Source organism: Adiantum capillus-veneris, chromosome 15 (assembly GCF_014529385.1).
Source record: "Adiantum capillus-veneris isolate H3 chromosome 15, ASM1452938v2, whole genome shotgun sequence".
Classification (NCBI taxonomy): domain Eukaryota; kingdom Viridiplantae; phylum Streptophyta; class Polypodiopsida; order Polypodiales; family Pteridaceae; genus Adiantum; species Adiantum capillus-veneris.
In genome coordinates this window covers 103813643-103821724 of record NC_140945.1, presented here as the reverse complement: position 1 = coordinate 103821724, position 8082 = coordinate 103813643, and positions in this window count along the sequence as shown.

Genomic DNA, 8082 nt, shown 5'->3' with positions numbered 1-8082 from the left:
TCTAGCTGGGCTAATTTAATCAATGTAGAGCGTTAGAGATCTTCTTTTAATACTCTCGAAAGTTACCTTCCTAATTCTTCGTACTTACTTTAGACTCTTAATTTGGTATTCTGAAGTGTTGCGTGCCATGCGTCAATGCTTTCATGTGGGATTAATCCCTCTTGCCCTTTAGCTTGAGTATTATAAAGGAGCTTTGCTATTGTGATGAGCCTAGGGAGGGTGGCACTGTCAAGATGGCCCCCCAAAAATACATGACTACAAATCAACAAGCAACAAAGCCACTCAAAATAAAAAAGTGAGCCCAAAAGACAATTAAGGCTCTATGTGGAAACAAAATCTATATTGAAAACACTTTGGGGGGTCAACCAAAGGGTGTCTATTTAGGCGATGATTTCATTTGGATTTTTTTTATTGTACTTCACCTTGAGGGTCTTATAGGTATAGCCTCTAGTCAGTTCTGAAATATGAAACAATCTACGCTTGCAATTAAATAGATCTAACTTCACTAGGAAGAATTAAGAGGACTAATTATGGGATTAACAGTTGACCTTTACTGCCCTATTGACAGTATAACAAGCAAAGCTAGATTCCTTGATTTTCTAACCTCTATAAGTATCAGTGAGTTTATTTATAGTGTTTTAAAATATAATGCTCAAACATGTTTGTTTAATATTTTGTCACTGATTACTCTTTATGATTACATTGCATATAAATTTTAATAATCCATGTTTCTAAGAGAATGCAGTTAGTATGCTATTTTCTTGTTGATTTTGCAGAGCTCAAGTGAAGCTAAGGAGTCGTCATTGTAGAGGATGGGTATATCCTCTTGTAGTATTTTAACTTCTTGAGTGTGAGCACATCCATGGGCCACTAATCTCATCAAGACGTTTATACTACAAGATCCATACCGAGTAGATTGATTGATTTCTTGCTTCCCAAATTCCACATTCATAAATTTGAAGGACGGAATTACATCAAGAAGGAGGGCATGTTAACTTTATGTCAACTTAGGATGACATTCTTATTATTTTTTATATTGAGTCATGAGCCGGGCTTATTGGTCCTATAGATGTAGGGTCAGGGATTGGGTGATCGCCGATAAGAGGTGCACTACAGACTTAATTAGATAACAAATTGGTGTTAACTCGTCGAGTGTGGGTGCCCATATGTGAATGGGACGACCCATATAAAAGACTTTTAACCTATTTTTTCCCCTCATTGCTCTTGCTCTCCTTCTTTCCCACCTTATCTTCTTGCTGCTTGTGAGTGCAAGTGTGTGTGAGCACAAGAGAGAGGGTACGAGCGATAGAGCATCGGCGATAGTACATAGGTGGCGAGGCAGTCAAGCAGCAACAACGGGCTTGCTCGCATGGGATTGACACAACGTTTTTCATTGTAGCACTTATCTATGTATAGGTTGTGTGCTTAGTTGTGGCTCTCACATGGCACTGAAGTCCCAACAGTCGACATGACTTGAGGCTATCATGTGTGCTACGTATGTACTTACCACGTATCCTACTAAAAATTTGTAGTCTAAGACTCCTAATGAAGCATGGCATGATAAGAAACCATCTATTGATCACATGTACATTTTTGGTTGTTTAGCTTATGCTTCACTGCCACAAATGCACCATAAAAAATCAGATGATAAGGTTGTCAAATGCATTTTGTTGGTCCTGAAAGAAAAGGTTACAAGTTATACCATTTGCAAACAAGTGTATCTTACTTTCATGAGATGTTGTATTTATGGAAGATTCTGTTCAGCCTTTGTTATCATGTACCAGAGACAATAATGTAAGTTCACATGAAATTTTTGACACTTCGTGGAAACTTAAAATTAAGTTTCAATGAGGCAATGTACAGCCTATGGGGAATTTTATGTTATTCTAAGCATGAGTAGCAACTACTTTAGAAGAAAGGCATTGGAGGGTAATTTAGTGCAAGAGAAATCATGATACAAAGGGTTTGTTTTCAGAGACATAAAACCATGAGTAGTGTTTCCACAGCAGCACAAGAGCAAGCATGTGTTCATAGCATGAGTAGGATGTGCAAAGGAACTCTATGTAGGAGGATGTATCCATGCACATAGGTGTGCTTGCTTTAGGTCTTGGTCACATTAGAGTGTAAGCTAAACGCTTACCCCAACATGAAGGGTGATCCCTAATTGGCTTTAAAAGATATAAGCCTTTCTTTGGAGAAGAAGGAGACCCCCCCCCCCCCCCTGCGGAAGCGTTGTGATCTTTTACTTCAAACAAAGATCTTAAAGCTTTTTAAGTGCTTTAAATTTGTTTCAATTGGTTCAAAGAAGACACGCACTCACACTCATCACATGCTCTCCTAAGCTTTCATCAAACACCATAGACCAAGTGGCGCTTGAACCCTCTATCTTGAGGATACAACTCAAACACCTTAACATTGGGTTGTCACATGATGATATTTGCATGCACACTTGTGTTGGAATTAGGGTTGCAGGAAAACACACACAGCTAAGAGCTTGGAGAAGACGAAGGATGCTCAAGGTACACAATAGAGAGTATATTACTTAGTGTCCAATGGAAAGATAGATAGCCCTCGAATGAATGGGCGTATATACAATGCACAAGTGAAAAAAACTCCTAAAGAGAGAAAAAATGCTTCGGCGGTCCTAAGTGTGTACACACACATCACTACCACATGTATATGGTAACAAATCCCCCCTTGGAGTGATGCGGTGAACGAGAGCTGGCACATGAGTAAAGGGAAGTGCCATGCCCTGAGGACATGATCAGTCCACAAAGGGGAGTAAGCCCAAAGCTTTGCAGAAAGCTTCAAACTTCACACAAGACAATGCCTTTGTGAAAAGATCTGCAAGGTTATCTTGCGTTGGGACATAGGCCAAGCTGAACTCTCCTACTGAGAGCCTCTCCCTGACATAGTGGTAGTGCACCTCAATGTGCTTTGTGCGAGCATGAAACATTGGGTTCCTTGCAAGTTCCAATGAGCTATGACAGCCTGCCAATGCTTAGACCCTGGGCTATGCATAAATCTACTGATCTATGAGACTGCAAACTGAATATCCGGCCTCGTGTTACATACATAAATGAGGCATCCAACACTAGTTTGATAAAGAGTGACATCTGTAGGATTCCAGCATTATGGAAACTCAATTTCAAATCTTTTCTCGTGGGAGTGGAAATAGGTTTGCAATCCTCAAGTCCAAACTTACATAGCAATGTCTCTATGTAACTTTTTTGACACAAGGCAATACCGTCATCACACTGCTTAAATTGTATACCCAAGTAATGATGCAACAGTCCCAACTCTTTTATCTTGAAAGTAGCATTCAAATCAGCCTTAAATTCAGCAATATGTTTCTCATTTGGTCCAGTGATCAATAAATCATCTACTTAAAGAACCACAATTGGAAGTACATCACCCTCACGCTTTACATACAATGTGCTTTCTATTGGACTGTTATGAAAGCCTCGTTTGACCAAATGAGTGTCAGCCTTCTCATACCAAGCACAAGGAGATTGCTTCAACCCATACAAAGCTTTGTTAAATTTTCACACCTTATCCTCTTGTCGTTTTTTTACAAAACCGCGAGGCTGCGTTACATAAACTTCCTTAAATATGTCACCTTTCAAGAAAGCAGTAACAATGTCTGACTGATGTACATCCCAACCAAAATGAGCTGCCAATGCACATAGAAAACACACAGTAGTCATATGACAAGTGGGAGAAAAAGTCTCTTCATAATCTATGCCTTTTTGCTGTGCATAACCCTTTGCAACAAGTCAGGCCTTATAGGGATCAAGCTCACCATCCGGCTTGTGTTTTAACTTGTAAACCCAATTCGCACCAATGGCCTTTTGCGAGGAGGCAAGTCACATAAAGTCCACATGTCATTTTCTATAAGTGCATCATATTCTGATTGCATGGCAGCCATTCAATTTTTTGAATTCTGTGCTCCATCAAAAGATAGAGGTTTCTCAACATCATGTAGGCTAGACACAACCAAAGCATAACAATTTGATGCATAAGATGTATGGTGAGAACCTCAATGAGTACGACTAGAAAAATGTGCATCCAATTTATTGCCACGCAATGTATGTACCAACAGCCATTTTGGCATACCTCTAGCTTGCTCATTTTCAGCCTTTCCTCATCAAGTACATCATGTTCATCTACATCAGTAATAGGCTGATCTATAACATTTTTTGAAACCCCCATAGGTTGTACATTTGGCTCATTGGAATTTACATTTGTACCACCACTAAAAAGAGGCAACAAAGTGTCATAAATGTCCTGTGAGCTTACATTACTCTCTCTAGTACATGATAGCAAGGGTTGAATAGAATCTTCCACAAAGACAACATCCCGTGAAACCTGAATACGCTTTGTTTGTGGATGATACAACCTGTAACCTTTTCTTTCAGCACTATAACCAACAAAAATACATTTGACAGCCTTATCATCCAATTTTTTGCGTTGCACTTGTGGTTCTAAACCATAAGCCAAACAACCAAAAACACGCATGTGCTCAATACAAGGCTTTTCTATCATGCCATGCTTCATATGGAGTCATAGACTACAATGCTTTCTTAGGACACCTGTTGAGTACATAAGTGGCAGACATGACAGCCTCAAGCCAAAAAGCCAAAACCAATGTGGTAAAGCTTGACTCTTGACCATACATCATGCAGTTCCGTAAGAGATCTGTTTTTCCTCTCAGTAACACCATTTTGCTAAGGCATATGCGGCACTATACATTGGTGTTTTATCCACGACTAGCCAGAAATGCATGAAATTCATGAGACATATACTCCCCCCCTCAATTGGACGGAGGGTGCCCATAGTACATTTCGAGACATTTTGAGCCATACCGAGAAATTGTTTGAAGCACATAAAAACTTCGAACTTTGCTTTAAGCGAAAATATCCATGCATGCCTGGAGTAATCATCAATTAAAGTCATGAAGTAAAGGTAATTTCCCAAGGACGTGGTTTGCATGGGCCCACAAACATCACTATGTACGAGCTGCAATCTGCATGTGGCCCTAGCTTGGAAACTTAGAACGCTGCATCTTACTCAAAATACAGCCTTCACAAACATGTTTGATATGTGCTTCAAGAGGTGGCAAAGAAGCAATCATATCAAATTTTTACAAACGCAGCAAACTGTCAAAATTCAAATGACCAAAACGTGTATGCCAAAGTTTTTCATCTGAAATAGCCTTTGAATCCAAAACTTCATTTGCAAAATTCTACCCACACTTGTCATACAAAGTTAGCTTATACAACCTACGACATAAAATTCCAGATGCAATAATTTCATCACCAAAACTGAGATCATGTACTATATATCTATCATCCAAAAATTTGTCTACAAGACCAAGTCTAGCAAGTGCAGATATAGAAAAATATTCTTCCTGATCCCAGGTACATAAAGTGTAGCAACAAGTGTGAAAGAATTTCCATTTGCAACAGTAAGCACAATCTTTCCAACTTCGTGAACCGGATAAGAGGCATTGTTTCCACAAGTAACTAAATTCCTATGAGGGATAGACTCAAGAGAGGTGAACAAATTATGATGTGAGGTAATGTGCTTTGTAGCACCACTATCAAAACACCACATGTGAATCTGCAACAACTGACATGCATGCATCATGGACAACACGATTATAGGTACACTCTGCACCAAAAGCCCATTCTGCATCAACATCAGCATCACAGCCTCCTTTCACAGAAGATTCAACAATGGCTGCCACTGATTTGGAACCAACATTTGCAGTGGAACCACCCTCTTTCTTCTTAGCCTCTTTGGCCTTCAACTTAGGACACTGCTTGATCAAGCGATCATTAGTTTTACAATATGGCAACGCATCTTCTTTTTTCCCTGATCACCATAATTTCCAGAAGAATTGTTGCCGATAGAAGCATTAGGAACAGGTGATTTTCCACTCACAAAAGAACCATAAGAAGTGGTTGCATTGCTGTTACCACCCTTTCTTTGAGCATCAATAAAATCCTGTTCAACTGCACGCTGTCTAGTCCTGTTCTTTTTGGAAAGTGACTCTTGCAGCAACAATGTGCAGAATGCATCAAACTTGACAAATTCAGGATTTCCTTGGGTCATAAGTCTCCAACTACTAGCAAAAGTCTGGTAAGAATCTGGTAAGGCATCAAGAATATTCTGCACAAGGGAACTATATGAAATGACTTCACCTGCAAAAATAAGTTGCTCATTGATATCCTTGACACCAACTAAGAAAGTATCCATATCATCTTCCTCATGCATAATTTTTGACTCCAGCTCTTTACGCAGCAATGCAATTTTTTGCCTCATTGCGACTTGCATAAAGACCTGCCAAGCCTGTTTTGCAGATTTTGTTGAACGGGTGTGAGGAACAATGGTGCGCCTCAGAGACAATGCAATCAATGCATGAGCATGCGCATCCTTTACATCCGAACGAGCTTGTTCTATCGTAGGCAAAACAACTCTAATACTAGCAATCCTTGCAGCAAGACCTGTAACATCCTGAACATCGCCTGCATCCTTAGAACCAAGACATACATCAATACCCTGCACAATATTACAGACGCCCTTTGACACAAGAACATGTTGCATCATGTAAGCCCACATAGGGTAATTGTCCCCATCCAACTTGTCCTCAGCAGAGCAAACATCTTGAAAACATCTGTGTTGTTGTCAACCATTGTAAATGCTGCACCTGATGTGAAAACTGCCCAAAAAGAGAAGAAACAAAGCGAAAAAAACACGTACTATATAGCACAAATCGTAAAAGACTGTAAGGGTCCTGTTATGCAAAAAATGGCATCGAGTTTTTTTCACAAAATGACAAATAGCCTATGCAGCAATACTGCCTGTAGTGGAAACAGAGGCTGAAATTTTAGTCAACCTGAGAACGCTTGCCAAAGCTCACTAAAATCGGAGAAAGTGAGCAGGCGTGTGTTGGAGCTGCTGGCGACTACGCCCGGGAGGATGCAACGTGCTCTGATACCAATTAGGGTTGTAGAAAAACACACACAGCTTGGAGAAAACAAAGGAAGCTCAAGGCACACAATAGAGAGTATATTACTTAGTATGCAATGGAAAGATAGATAGCCCTAGAATGAATGGGCGTATCTACAATGCACGGGGGAAAAGACCTCCTAAAGAGGGAAAAAATGCCTCGACGGTCCTTAGTGTGTTCACACACATCACTACCACATGTATATGGTAACAACTTGTTGTTGCTAATTTTCATTGAAACCTTTTGGATAAAGTCCTTCTTTTGAGCCTCCATCCTTGTCCATGCACCCTATGTCTCATCATTTTGTACCCTATGTGAAAAATGATGAGACAATCTCTCTCTCTCTCTCTCTCTCTCTCTCTCTCTCTCTCTCTCTCTCTCTCTCTCTCTCTCTCTCTCTCTCTCTCTCTCTCTCTCTCTCTCTCTCTCTCTCTCTCTCTCTCTCTCTCTACCGGATTTGCTTTTAGGACAAGCAAGCCATGCACTGTAGGAAAGTGATAAAATAATTATGAAAATTTACAGATAAAAAGGAGCATAGAAAATCAACAGCTCTCTAAGGGGATGGATTTGGAGCAAATTTGGTGAAGCAAGCTTTGAAGCGAGCTCCCCCTCCCCCACCCCAATTGCCACCTTGATCATTGACGAGCAAGTGGCCCTTCCTTTGAGCCACAAAAACCCCTATTGCTCCTCCACATTGCACCATCAACTTCCAACCCCCCTCATCCTCCACCAACGGCCCTCTTCCTCTCCCCCTCTCCCCCTCCATCCCTCACACAATCTTTCTTGATTTCTTTCCCTCCCCCTCTCTCCTTTCTTTTTCCCTCCTCTCTCTCTCTCTCTCTCTCTCTCTCTCTCTCTCTCTCTCTCTCTCTCTCTCTCTCTTTGTGTGTGTGTGTGTGTGTGTGTGTGTGTGTGTGTGTGTGTGTGTGTGTGTGTGTGTGTGTGTGTGTGTGTGAAAGCAACGGTAGGACCAAGGGGGCAAGGCCCTGACTAGGCATGCAATTTAGGAGACTTCTATAGCCAAGGGCTATATAAGTGTAGGTTGGGAGGAGAAGTACATGCACTAG